Source organism: Dasypus novemcinctus, chromosome 3 (assembly GCF_030445035.2).
Source record: "Dasypus novemcinctus isolate mDasNov1 chromosome 3, mDasNov1.1.hap2, whole genome shotgun sequence".
Taxonomy (NCBI): Eukaryota; Metazoa; Chordata; class Mammalia; order Cingulata; family Dasypodidae; genus Dasypus; species Dasypus novemcinctus.
Genome location: NC_080675.1, coordinates 5,188,285 through 5,199,977, shown reverse-complemented (window position 1 = coordinate 5,199,977; position 11,693 = coordinate 5,188,285). Strand labels below are relative to the sequence as shown.

Here is an 11,693-nt window from a genome sequence, read left to right as displayed (position 1 = left end):
AGGCTGCACCTTACACTTTGCGTGGAAACCTCCTCCACTAAATATCCAAGTTTGTTGTTTATAATATCCACTTTTCATCCCATACTATGATATAATATAGCCAAGTTCTCTGTCATTTTATAACAATAATTACCTTTCCTTCAGTTCTTTACTTCCTACTAAGTCATCACCATAAAGCACCTTTAACATCTATATTTGTACCAACAGTCCCTTCAAGGCTATCAAGCACCTCAAAATTCTTATAGTCTCTGCTCTTACCCAATTCCAAAGCCAGGTCCACATGTTTAGATGTTCATTAACAGAGGCACCCTGCTCCCACTACCAAAACAAGAAGAAAAAATCTTAGTTTCCGGGCGGCGGACTTGGCCCAGTGGTTAGGGCATCCGCCTACCACATGGGAGGTCCACGGTTCCAACCCTGGGCCTCCTTGACCCATGTGGAGCTGGCCCACGTGCAGTGCTGATGTGCACAAGTAGTGCCCTGCCATGCAGGGGTGTCGCCTGCGTAGGGGAGCCCAACGCGCAAGGAGTGCGCCCCATAAGGAAAGCCACCCAGCGCGAAAGAAAGTGCATCCTCCCAGGAATGGTGCCGCCCACACGGAGAGCTGACACCACAAGATGACGTAACAAAAAGAGACACAGATTCCCATGCCGCTGACAACAACAGAAGCCGACAAAGAAGACGCAGCAAATAGACACAGAGAACAGACAACCGGGGTGGGGGGGTAGGGGAGATAAATAAATAAATAAAATAAATCTTTAAAAAAAAAAATCTTAATTTCCTACTGCTGCTATAACAAAGTACCACAAACTGAGTGGCTTAAAACAATGGAAATTTAGTCTCACACAGTTCTGGGTGTCAGAATCAAGGTGTTGAAAGGACTGTGCTGCCAAGTCCATAGGGAAGAATCTGTTACACACCTCTTCTAGCTTCTGATGGTTTGCCAACTGCCCATATCATGCTCAACCACCACTCTCTGTGTCTCTACCTGTCCCCAGATTTCCCTCTTCTTACCAGGATGCCAGTCTTACTGAGTCAAGACCCACCGTAATCCATTTGGTCCCACCTAAACTAATCACATCTCCTAAGACCCTGTTTCCAAAGAAGATCATGAGCCTGTGTGCCTGAAATATGCACTAGGCCTAGAGCTGCAGGGTGCCTTAGAGTTACCTCCTGAGAGCCTCCATGTTGCTCAAATGTGGCCCCTCTCTAAGCAAAATTCAGCATGTAAATGCATTACCTTCCCCCCAGCATGGGACGTGACTCCAGGGGAGGAGCCTCCCTGGTGCTGAGGGATTACTACCAATCACTAGCTGGAAATACAACTAGAAAGAGACCTTGAATAAACGAGTCAACTCAAACCAGCAGAATATCACAGCCTACGTGTAGGATCATGTGTTAAAAACTACTTTTTGACCTTGAATAAAAGGGGGAAATGGCAAAGACAAATGAGTTTATATGGCTAAGAGTTTTCAAAAGAATCGGAAGGTCATCAGAGGGTTCGTGCTTATGCAAGCCTCAGCAGGACCCCAGAAAAAGCCAAAGTAGATACAACCCTAGGTATTGGTCTCCTGAAGGCTACAAAGACCCACAGAGTATAGGGTCATGGCAGATGGGAGTTCTGTGCCATGTCAGAGGGCCCTACTTTGAAATTTGTGCTCTTGAATGTGATGGAGCTGGACTCAGAGGTGACCTTTCTACACATGTCTCTTCTGTCACTTTTACTAAACCTGTGGCTGGCATTAGGGTTGGTGCATACTCAGGGGACTTGAGTCTCTGGACTACCCATGTGCCAGCTGGGCCCTGAGCCTCAGCAGAGTTGCAACTCCTACTCTCTGTTTTGTTGGACTTACCCAGGTCAGCTAACAGGGAGTTGAAGATGGTCAACCACCACACCAGGGAATCAAGAGTGCCTACAACTGCAAGCAGAAGAATTGCATCCATCATCCATGTGGAATCTAAGCCCCCCTTTGATCTAGAGGTAGAGAGGACATCACCATCCCAGGGTCCACAGAATGGAGGAATAAAATATGGATTAGAGTGGACTTACTAATATTCTACTATGAAACTGTTATGACTAATAATAGAAGAAATTATATCCTTGATATGGAGAAAGTGGCCATAGTAGTTGCTGAGAGAAGGAAGAGGGAAGAGATGGGATGTGGGGGCATTTTTGGGACTTTGAGTTGTCCTAAATGATATTGCAGGGTCAGATGCTGGACTTTATATATCCTGCCATAGCTCACTGAATGTGCTGTGAGAGAGTGTGAACTATAGGGTAAACTGTTATCCATGTGGTGCAGCAGTGCTCCAAAATGTGTTCACCAAGTGCAATGAGTGTGCCACAATGATGGGGGAGGTTGTTGGTGTGGGAGGAGTGGGGTAGGGAGGTGAGGGGTATACAGGAACCTCTTATGTTTTTTAATGTAACATTTTCTGAGATTATATATCTTCAAAAGAATACAATTTACAAAACTGATGGTTGGGGGGGTGGGAAGTGGGTTATATGGAAAACTCATTTTTTTAATGTAACATTTTTTGTGATCTATTAACTTTAATTAAAAAAATGTTAATAAAATAAAATTTTAAAAAAATAAACCTATCATTGTTACTTCAAAAAAAAAAAAAAAACCAAAAATAAAAAAACAAAGATCATATCCACAGGGTCAGGGTTAGAACTTGGACATTTCCTTTTGGGGTCACAATCCAAGCCAGAACAATGTCCTAGAATGAGCACACCCACTGCTGGTGCCCACCCCTTCAGCCCAGAGACCCAGTCTCCCTGCCTCGCAGGAGACATCCTTGGATACCCACCTCCTCTCTACAGGTGTCCTGGGTGGACATGGTGGCATGGAGGGCGTGGCTTCTTGACTGAGGCAACTTGATAGAACCAGATGGGAATTACCCCATGCAGGGTTGGGAGCATATTGGTGTAGTCTCACAACGGAGCAGAAACCAAAGGTCTACAGAAGAAGCCAGAGGCAGGAGGGTGGGAGAAGCAGAGATGGGAGCTCGTGGAGAGAGCAGCTGCCAGGCCACCTCCCTGTCCCCACGAAGTGTGATCTGCCTTTCCGCAGACCAGCTAGCCTTCTGAAAGTGCTCTTTTCTGGGCTAGTTTGCATGGTGTGGTGGGCACCCCAGGGTTTTCCTTCCCCTGCTGTGGTCCTCTCAGTTGGCTGTCACAGAATCAACAGGGTCCCCAGGTGGATATGGCCAGGAGCACATTCCATCCCTCTGTCCTTCGGGATTGGCTTGCAAGGGTGTAGAAGGACAGAGCGGATGACCTCCAAGTTCAATCTGGTACTAAGTGGGAACTGAGATTGTTAAACCGGTAGAATGGAACCTCAGAGCTGACACCATCCTGAGGAAAGCCTGCGGGAGAACAAAGACAAGATGGCGGAGAGCTGAGACACAGACTGGTAGGCTTGGTGGCAGCGTCTGAGCCGCTGGTGGTGTCCAGCTGAACCTTGAACTCCTTGATCTCCTCTAAGCCGGTTTGAGTTGAGCGTCTGGCTCTTGACCCCTAATCCAGTGATGCCAGGCAGGTGTCCTTGTACCTTGTACCTTGTACCTATCTATCACCATGCCAGATAGGTCGGGGCTGCTGGCCACCAGAAACCCACAGGGTTCTGGTGAAGCGCGTAGGGCTTGGAGCCGAGTCGAATGTGAAGCCCTGCCCACACCCTGGGGGTGTTCCCGTGAGCGCCACAGCTGTGCACCAGGACCGAGCCCAGAAACCAGAGCCTGTGGGAGCCCAAGAGGGCCTTGAGCCCGGGTAGAGGAGACCAAGCCTGAGTCCAGCCCCAGGCCTCTGTCACTCTGTGGTCCAGCTGTGCTGTCCTCACAGCTCTGAGGGAGTCGCGACAGCTCCTCTGTCCCTGGGCAGTGGGGCCCCAGGGCCCTGCCCCTGAGGCCCACCTTGTCAGGCTGGGGTTTGGGGGCCAGATCGGGGGACACAGAGCCAGAGGCCGCAGACACCCTCTGCAGCTGGACAGATGCCCCGAGCGAAGGAAGCCTGATGGGAGGAGGGGTCGTACTGCTTCCCTGAGCCCGGGCCCTGGGGTCAGGGGACCCGTCCTGTGGCAGAGGCACTCTGAGCTCAAGCCGGGACACGTGGGGCGGCCGGCTGGGATCGGCTGCTCCCGCAGCCTCCCAGCAGCCTGATTTCCTCCCCTGCAAAACCAGGGTCCCGGTCTCCATGGTGGGGGTCTCCTCCATGCCGCAGCCAGGGTCCCAGCAGGGAGGTCACCAAGCAGTAGGAGCCTGCGGCCGGGGCTTGCCGTAGCCCACCACGGCGTCAGGAGACGCTCGCCAGCGAGGGGGTGGGCTCGTCTCCATGGATACACGCCAGGGTCCTGCAGGACCGTTGGCCCTTCCTCTCACCTGGGTGTTTGCGGATGGGGTGCATCCGCCGCCCTCTGAGGGACACAGAACAAGACCCACGTCCACCGCTTTCCGGCCACGGAGGGCAGGAGGGCAGGGTGCGGGAAGCAGAGCTCTTGGCACGGCCCCGCGGCTAATCAGGGCAATGCTGGACGCCACGCCGCACAGAGGTTCTGCCGTCGCCCGTGGAAACCCAGGCCCTCGTTCAGCGCCCCTCTCCACCGGGCTGCCAGGATACCTGCGGTCACCAACGGCAACGTGGCTCTCTCAAGACCCGAGCCAGTCACAGAGCAGCAAACGCGAGCTCGAGTGCGCGCCGAGTCGGAGCTGGGCTGAGGCCAGCGAGGGGCTGGTTCAGGTGCCAGGCCTGCGGGGGCGGCGGAGCTGTCACCAGGTGGTCCTCGAGTGTGCCCTGGGCTACACAGTGTCCCTCGAGCACGGTTTTTCCTCTCAGCAATAAAGCAAATCCGGTGTGGAAATCAGTTTTCTGCTCTCACCTTGCCCAGCTCGCAATGTGTGGCAGCAGAGTGGCCCCCGGGTGAGGCCCCGGAGTCCAGGGTGGGGTGCCAGCTGAACCCCTTGAGCAGGCTAGAGCCCCTCTCTGAGCCCCACTGTCCTCCTGGTAACACGAGGAGGTGGGCTAGGAGCTGTCGAGTGCCCCCACCCCCAACACTGTTTCCATCATCACGGGAAGTAACAGTGTTGACAGCCCCACCCAGTCCTGGTCCCTTTTCTAGAGAACTGGATTTTTCTCCAGCTGACTTCCAAGAGACACAGTGTTTTCTCTTTTTTTCGGGGGGGATGGATTTTTTTAAGTGACATGCATTCTGTTTTTCTTTCTAATGCAGAAGAATATAATAAAGGAATAAAAGGCCTGTTTTCCCCATCCAGCTAACCCCCACTGACATTTTCTAAATGGACGGTGTACTTTCACCTGGTAAGAGAATGGAAAGGATCCAGAAAGGTGTAAAATGGAAACAAAGAAAGCTGCCCCCTTCCTTCTGGGAGTGGGCGGCAGTGACAGAGGCTCCCACGGCGAATGTGGTTTACATCACCGGAGCCTGTGTGTGAGGGTGGATAAAAGGGGCACTTGGGGGTTGTATCAGGTTCCCAGATTGAAACTGTTTTAAAAATCATGGATCTGTACAACCTAGCAAGCCCTAATCTAAACTATGGACTGTCGTTCATAATATAATTGTAATGAGTTTTTCTTGATTTTAACAAAAGTCCCTCACTATGGTGAAAGATAGGGAAAACTGGTCATGGCGGGGTATTGGAACTCTGTACGTTCTGCATGAATGTTCTGGAAACCTACAACTGCTCTTAATTTTTAAAAAATAATGAAGAGAAAGAAGCCCCCCTTCCCCCACTTTACACCACCACAGAGCAGAGCCGTCAGGTCTCAGCCCACTCCCTGCACCAGCACACACCACCCCCGTGGTCCGAGCTGGGTCAGGGCTTCCCTGGGTCTCACTTTCTTCCTCTGCAAAGTGGGTGTAACAGCGATTCCCACCACATGACAGCAATTCCCACCAGGTAACAGCAATTCCCACCATGTAATAGTAGTTCTCACCACGTAACAACAATTCCCACCCTGTATTAATAACAGCAGCTCCCACCATGTAACAGCAATGCCCACCAAGTATTAATAACAGCAATTCCCACCACATAACAGCAATTCCCACCACATGGGGCTCTCTCAGGATTCAGCTTATTAACAGAGAGGAGGAACTGAGGAGGGGGCTTGAGACAGTATCTGCTGCTTTCTTATTCACTACTCGTGTAAAGAGTTATGCAGGTTCTCGCTTCGGCAGCACATATACTAAAATTGGAACCATACAGAGAAATGAGCTTGGCCCCTGCGCAAGGATGACACAAAAATTCATGAAGTGTTCCACGTTTTTGCTTGAGTATGTGTTCATCAATTGTAACAAACATACCCACTGAGGAAGGACTTGATAGTGTGGGAGGGTGTAGGAGGGGAGGGCATGGGCGTGTGGGAATCCCCTACATTTAAGTAACGTTTGTTTCTTTAAAATAAATAAATAAATAAACGGCTATTTGGGGGCTCACTGCTAGTAGTGACTGCTACTCTATATTCTTCCAGAGGCTTCTACCACCACATACTTCTTTTTTTTTTCCATTTTTGAAAATAGACAAGTATCTATTTATCGGTCTGTCACAGTAATGAACAATAACATTACGTTTCCTATTTTTAAGCCTTCTGCAAATTTGGCTTCATAAAAATCTTTTTGCCTATTTGCGTTCTTATGGAGTATAGCTAAGCTCTTCTTATTTTTCTTTTCATGAACTCAGAAGAGTTGGTCCAGCATCTTGCTTTGTGCACCTGGCTTATTTCGGAGATCATCCGTATCGGCGCGTGTGGGCAGGCGCCGCCCCTCGTCCCAGGAGCAGCCCCACGCGCGGGGACAGCCCGGGGACCCCCGTTTTCCCGTTCTTTGCTGCTGCACACAGTGCCGAGGTCGAGCCAGGACATCCGGGTGTTAGAGTCCTAGAAGCTTCCAGCCCAGGCAAGGTCGGCGTTTTTAGTCTGGCTGGTCTATACCTCAGTGCTGCCGCTGGCTGGGCCCCCCCCCCCACGCCCTCCAGCGCTGGGTGCTGCCGCTGGCTGGGTAGTCCCCAGCCGGGAGCCGGAGCCTGTCCTCGGGCCGGCTCTGCTCTGGGAGCCGTGGCCTCTGTGGGCTCGCAGGCATGTGTTCCGGGGCTGATGTGCTTTTCCAGGGCTGCGCTCTAGGGTTCGGGGACATCGCGGGGCTCCCTGGGGAGCACCTTAGCAGACCCACCCCCTGCATCCATCTCCCAGAATAGCTGAGGTAATGACGAGCCCGCCCTGGACCTGGGGATGCGGGCTGCGTCGTGCTCCACCGTCCCCCTCCGGCACTTCCCCGGGTGGCCCAGGAAGGTGCGGCCACGGCCTCCGGGGCTGGCCCGCGGTGAGGGGCACGTCCCTGGGCAGGGAGCGGCTCTGGCTCTGGCCTCGGACAGCGGGCTGGCCTGGGGCAACGCCACGGGCCGGTCGCGGCCAAGCCCAGCGGGGATGAGGATGGGGTCAAACCAGGCCGCCCAGCCCCGTCACCGCGCAGCGACGGTGCGGAGCCGCTATGGCCTTTGCTCACTTCGAGGAAGTTCCCAAAGAGAGGCTCCGCAACTGTTCCGATGAATAAGGACGCAGCCCCCAGGCGACGAGGGACTCCCGGCGGGGGGGAGACCGAGGTCGAGCGGGTGGGTAGAGAAATGCTCGCGCATCTGATCTCCAGCCACGGGGCATCGGGCAGCAGCCGCGGAGCCCGGCCACGTCGGCACCCCTTGTGGCCCGGCCTCCCTCCCCCTCCTACACAGCCCTCTTGGCCGGGGCTGCCCCGTACGGCCAGCTCGTGTTTCCTCGTCCACCCCGTCCCACGCCGACGCTCAGGCTGTGCGCTCCTGGGGCTCAGAGGCCACGGTCCTTCCACATCCGTGGCTCCGTGGCTCCGAGCAGTGTCTACAAAAGTCAGGGAGGTGCAGCAAGAGCCCCAGGTAGTCGTGGAAAGGCCCTGGCAAAGAGCGCTGGTTCTGAGCCTGGCCGCAGAGCCTGGCTCTTCAGGATCTTCCTTCCCCGCTCTGCACCTCGGTTTCCCAATTTATTTTTTAAAAACAGGGGTGTTGGAATGACCGGCATCCAAAGTCCCTTCTGCTTCTGTTATTTGTGGATTTGATTGTGGCCGTACTCCAGAGCGGGGAGCTCTGGGGTGCACAGGGCACGGGGCACCCCAGATCCACCCCTGCCCGGGGATGGTTCCCAGACTCCACAGTGTCCCCAGGAAGGAGAGTGGACGGGCGGGCACGGGAGGACACGCTTTCACGGACCATGCAGCCCGGCCGAGCTAGCCGCTGTCAAAAAGCAAAAATTCCATTTGTAAACAAGATCGAATTATTTGATTGTGAAACCGGGGCCCGTGGAATCTGAAATAATTTAATATGAAACAATATCACTTGAAACGCTGGCGGGCCCAGGGCCGGGGGCGGGGGCAGATCCGGTCTCCCGCGACCAGCCGCAGGGAGTCCTGGCAAATCATTCGCGCACCGAGCGCGGACGGGAGCCAGTGCCGAGGCAGCCTTGGGCGCCCGCCCGGCGGAGGTGTCCACGCAGGCAGGCAAGAGGAGACGTGGGTGATTAAACAGCAACGCCAGAAAGCAGGGAGGGGCAGGGCAGGGGCGCAAACGCACGCCGAGAGGACGTCCGGGCACAGCCGTGGGCAGCCCGCCGGGGGCTGTGGGGGCTCCAGCATTGCGGGGGAAACGAGGCCCTGGTGCGGGGAGGAAGGCGACGAGCCATATCCCAAGAAGTCATGAGGATTGTCTTCAACCCCAGCTTGGGCTTTGGAGCCTCAGTTTCCCCCTCTGCAGAATGGGCCTCACCACCACCCTTGCTCCCAGGCGGCTGTGAGACTCAGAGATCACCGGTCACGGGCAGCCCCCCTGGGGCAGGTAACGTGGCGGGGGGCACGGCGGTGCTTGGGTGCCCGCGGGCAGGGTAGGGGGCCAGGCCCTGCCGCCACCCGGCCACGGGCTTGGTTCCTGGCGGGCGCCCACTCGCTGCGCGGGATGCGCTCTGAGGGGCCGCGGGGCCACCTGAGCAGGAAGATGGCAGGGGCGGGCCTGGGGACAGCAGTGTCCCGCTGCGATGTCTTCGGCCAGGGGTAGTTCAGGACGGTGAGAGCTAGAAAACCCACCGGGGAGCCAGATGGGGAGCACGCAGCTGCTGCCCTCCACGTCGCGGCCAGAACCGGCCACCTGCGGGCTTTGCAGCGCGGGGGGAGCGGGCTTGCCATGCTCGGAAGGTTCCAGCGAGCCCGACAGCCGCGAGGGGGCCGTCCCGTTGCCTCCCACCCTGTCAGCCCCGGCCCAGCTCCCTACGCAGCCCCTGGAGGTGCCGGGGGGCCCCGGGGCTGGAAATGTCTCGGGGGGCTGTGGGACCGAGGGGGAGCGCCCCACCACTGTGAGGCAACCCTGGGCAGGCCCCCCAGCCTCCTGGTGCAACACGGGGTCTGGGAGTGCCCAGGCCTCCTGGCTGGGGTGGGGCAGACCCTTTACTCACACCAGGGCCCCCCCCGGCTCCCCGCGCCCTGGTCGACACCCCTGGCCGAGCTTGGCCGCCCAGGAAGGAGCCAGCGAGGGGCGTCCGGCGCCGCCCTCTACCCCTGCCCGTGGGGACAAACGACCTGCCTCCGGCGGAGGCTCCCGGCCTCCTCCTGCCGCTCGCGACGGCAGCGTTATTTTTATTCCTCCCGAGCCTTGCCAGATGACATCGTCAAGGCCAGCACTTTGGAGATATTTCCTCAGTTTCGCAATTCCCGCGGTGACTAACACATGTTCCGTTGTGAAAACGTCCCTTGGTAAAAATTTAAGCTGAATTGTAAATACATAAAAGCCGCGCTGCTAACGGGGTGCACGCCCGCGGTTGCCGTTCTGTAATCCCAAGGTTCCGGAAGGATGTGGGATTCTATAAAACCGGGTAACGAGTCCCGGGACGTGCTCTCTGGAGCCATCGCCGTGGGCCGCAGCCCCTCTGACCGTGGTCCACAGATCACAGAGACCCTCACGCCCCGCTTCCCAGCCAGGTGCTGGGTTACAGGTGACAAAGGCACAGCACCTGGAAGCGATGCCGAAAGGCACGCTCCTGAGGAGGAGGGAGCGGAACTCGAACCCAGGCCTCGTGCCGCCCTGCCCACAGGGAGACAATGGCCACGCCCGTCCTGCCCCGGGCCCCCTCTGCCGGGCAGCCTGGGTGGCCGCGTCTCGTCACGTGTCCCACCCTGAGCACCGCCACAGCTGTGGCCCCGGGCTGGGCCCCGCGCTGGCCAGCCCATCCCCCAGCCGGACAGTCGGGGGCCCCCCTTGAGCACCTGACCTAGGAGTGAGAGGGGAGGGGGCAACGGGCAGCGGACGCGGTCGCCGTGGGAGGGAGACAGAGAGCCAGAAGAGGAAGGAGGGGGATGCAGGAGTGGAGGGCCCGTGCGGCGGTGAGCGCGGCCGAGCGATGAGTGGGCCCAGGGCTGCCCAGCCACCGCTGGCTGCAGCCCAGAGCCAAGGGCGTGGCATGCCCGCTGTGGGCCCCGTGCCCGGCCCTGCCCGGCAGCGCCTCCGCCTCACCGCCCTGTTTATTGCTTTACGGGCACTTATCGGTCGGCAGAACCTGCTTCTTGATATCAGTCTGCAGTTAGCCTGTCTGGTTCGCCTGCCCACTGGCCCCGAGCGCCGTGCTGGGCCGTGGACTCCTGGCATGCCGGGGCCTGGCTGGCTGCCCACCCTAGCTGGCTCTCGGGCACGGGGACACTTGGTTTAATGAACCCATGCACCTGTGAAGGCGTGAGCAGCTGCCACCCACCCACTGCTGCAAGGGGGCCGAGAGGCCCCGAGAAGCCTGATGGCTGCCACGAACACGGAGACCACGAGGACAGAGGCCACAAGGATGCAGGCCACAAGGATGGAGGTCACGAGGGCCGCCCAGCTCCCGCTGTCACCGCAGACAGGCGAGTGGGGCGGGGCCGCTCCCCCCACCGGCGCTCCCCTGGGGCCACGCCGCAGCCGGGAAGCTCCACGCTCCCAGGGGCACGTTCGTGGCCCCGTAAACTCCAGGCCACTATCATTTCTTCCTCCAAGCCCAGGGCCCTTCAGTCTGGGTGTCCCTCGGCGCTGCCCCGAGCAGCCGTTGCCAGCCTGGGAGATGTGCGCTGCGGCCTGTGCCAGTCGCAGGCCTCGGGACAGCACCAGCACGTGGGCACGCTAAGGTCACGGCCCCTGGGGTGTCTAAAACCGCATCCAAGGGAACGCACGCCGGACTGGGACCCGCTCAGGGTGCTCGGGCGGCGCAGGGGTCCCTTGGGAAGCGGGGACCACGGACGCGGCCTGGGCCCCAGGACGCGCATGCCAGAGCGCGGTAGAGCCAGACAGAAACCAGAGCGGACCCACAGGGATCCCTTCCCGCGGTCGGGGGTCCCTCCTCGCAGTCGGGGGTCCCTCCGCAGGCTGCCCCACCCGCGCCGCCGGGGAGGTACCTTCGGTCTCAGGGTCTGGCAGGTCCCTTAGGGATGCACTTTGAAGTCGGGCTTCTTTCTTTCCATTGTAGCCATGGCTTTCAATGCCTGCAAAGACATTTTGCTTAATTCAATTACCAAGGGAGCTAAATGCATTTGCTGGGGATAATTAAGAATCTTCATAAATATAAAACAATTACCCCATCAAAGCGCAGTGCTGGATGTTACCGCCCAGGCGACTTTTCCATCAGAACCGCTCTTCCAAGTCATGGA

General features: G+C 57.2%; 1 non-coding gene across 1 annotated transcript; it reads left to right on the top strand.

Moving 5' to 3' along the window:
- Positions 1-6,181: 6,181 nt before the first annotated feature.
- On the top strand, positions 6,182-6,287 carry LOC111760693 (U6 spliceosomal RNA). The gene has a single exon (XR_002794307.1). It is a non-coding gene; the product is annotated as a U6 spliceosomal RNA (small nuclear RNA).
- Positions 6,288-11,693: the final 5,406 nt, after the last annotated feature.